We start from the raw sequence: 2,635 nt of genomic DNA on the forward strand, positions 1-2,635 counted from the left end.
TTGTAAGCCCAGCACTTATCCTATCAGTTCTTTTTTGCCGAACCGCTAAGTTACGGGGACGTAAACTCTCCTACGTCGGTTGTCAAGCACAGACACACAAGCACACACACACACACACACACACACATATATTATATATATATATATATATATATATGTATATATATATATATATATATATATGGCGGGCTTCTTTCAGTTTCCGTCTACCAAATCCACTCACAAAGCTTTGGTTGACCCGAAGCTATATTAGAAGACAGTAGCCCAAAGGTTCCACGCAGTGGGGCTGAACCCTGAACCATGTGGTTTGTAAGCAAGCTACTTACCACTCAGCCACTCCAGCACCTGTATAAATGCGCAACTGTTACAGATATCGATAATCGAGAGAGATTACTGGTAGAACTAAATATCGTCCATCAAAAACAGAAATATCCAAAAGAAAGTTAATCAATCATGCCATAGCAAAAGAAATCCCGATCTATAGCTTACGGATAAACACTCATGCTAAGGGAGAACACATTTCTACTCTAGGTACAAGGCCCGAAATTTTAGGGAGGCGGGGGAAGTCGATTAGGTCGACGCCCGTACGCAACTGGTACCTAATTTATCGACCCCAAAAAGATGAAAGGCAAAATCGACCACGGGGGAATTTGAACTTAGAACGTAAAGACAGACGAAATACCGCTAAGCATACCGCCCAGCTTGCTAACGTTTCTTATTTCTTTATTGCTCACAAGGGGCTAAACATAGAGGGGACAAACAAGGACAGACAAACGGATTAAGTCGATTACATCGACCCAGTGCGTAACTGGTAATCAATTTATCGACCCCGAAAGGGTGAAAGGCAAAGTCGAATTCAGGAAAGTAACAGCAGATGAAATATCGCTAAGCATTTCGCCCGGCGTGCTAACGTTTCTGCCAGCTCGCTGCCTTATGATAAGGGAGAAAACAAAAATACAAATATAAGTATTCCGTTTGTAGCCACCCATGACCATAGGAACCACAACATCCTACATTCAGTCAAACGATCCCTCCAATTTTACATTAATCATCAAATTTCTTAACGCTCCTCATCCTCACTTTCCTTCTAGTCCCCCTCCATTACAAACTCCCATTGTCTTTCTGAGCTCATCCAATTTAACTGCGCTGATCCTTAATCTATTTATTTACCTATCAATTTTAAGGGATTAAAGGATGAAACTTTTCCCTTTAAGTTGAACATAGTTTTTCTAACATTTTTCTACCCCATTTGCCTTTCATTGTTCTACAACCACTGCCTAAACTTTCTCATCGGCATTCCTACTTTAACGATCTCTCATTCTCTTTCTCTCTCTATCTCTCTCTCTCTCTCTCTCTCTCTCTCTCCCTCTCTCTCTCTCTTTTTCTCTCTTCCTCTCTCTCTCTTTCTCTCTCTCTTTCTTTCTTATCTTCTTTCATAGTTTCTATTTAAACATTCACACATTTAACTAGTTCTCTGTATTACTTTTTATCAGTAATTTTCTCTTTTTCTTGTTGGTCGAAATCAAGCATACCTAAACACATACAGCAATGCAAAATATTTTATCCTTTTCCTCCCTTTATGTGTTTAACATCTTCTATTTTTCTATTCTTCTATTCTTCTATTCTTTTATTTTCTACTCCTGTATTTTCCCACGTTTTGTCGTTTCTTCTTTTCATTTTGAGTTCGATCCTCTTCTATCGCTTCTTCCCTTTATTTTTCCCATTCCATTCCACACACAAACACACACACACACACACACGCACACACACACACACACACACACACAACTTCCTTTTATTTCTCACCTTCATCGTTTCTATTTTCTCCTATTTTCACGTAAGAGTGACAATTCCTACTACAAGCTACATAAAACTGCCATGTTTATTTATTTTTTCAAATGTCTATACGTATATATAGAAAAAATGTATATGCATGTATACGCATACTTATATATGTGTCTGTGTACATACGCACGCACACACACACACACACACACACACACACACACACACACACATATATATATATATATACATACACACATACACAAACACACACACACATATATATTTTTATTTTCCCTCTCTGTTTATTTCTATGTTTCTTTCTGTTGAAGAGCGTAGGCTCGAAAGGTAAAAGACCTTCTCACTTCCCGAGCGTTAAACGAATACATCTGTTTGTTGCTTACACACCCGTCTTCGTTTTTTGTTTTGGGGTTTTTCTGGGTTTTTTTTTTTTTTTTGGCAAATTCTCATTATATATACACACACGCATACATGTATATGTGTTGTCATCTTTGCATATGCTTACGGACTCGCATAAATCTACGAGAATTTCCGTCATATTCTCCAATATTTTGCTTGAATGACATTTTCCATTTATACCGGGATATTTGTTATACCTATGCATGTACGGTGTGCATGTTTGTATGTGGGTATATGTAAGTGTGTGTGTACGAGCGTGTATGTGTATATATATATATGTGTGTGTGTGTGTATGTATGTATGTATGTATGTATGTATGTATATGCGCTCATGTATACATATTACCGCACGTATGTATATATCCAATTAATATATTTCTGTGACTTGCTTTCAAAACAATACATCCGAACATACGTTTATACGTGTGTGT

The sequence above is a fragment of the Octopus bimaculoides genome, chromosome 4 (assembly GCF_001194135.2).
Source record: "Octopus bimaculoides isolate UCB-OBI-ISO-001 chromosome 4, ASM119413v2, whole genome shotgun sequence".
Lineage (NCBI taxonomy): Eukaryota > Metazoa > Mollusca > Cephalopoda > Octopoda > Octopodidae > Octopus > Octopus bimaculoides.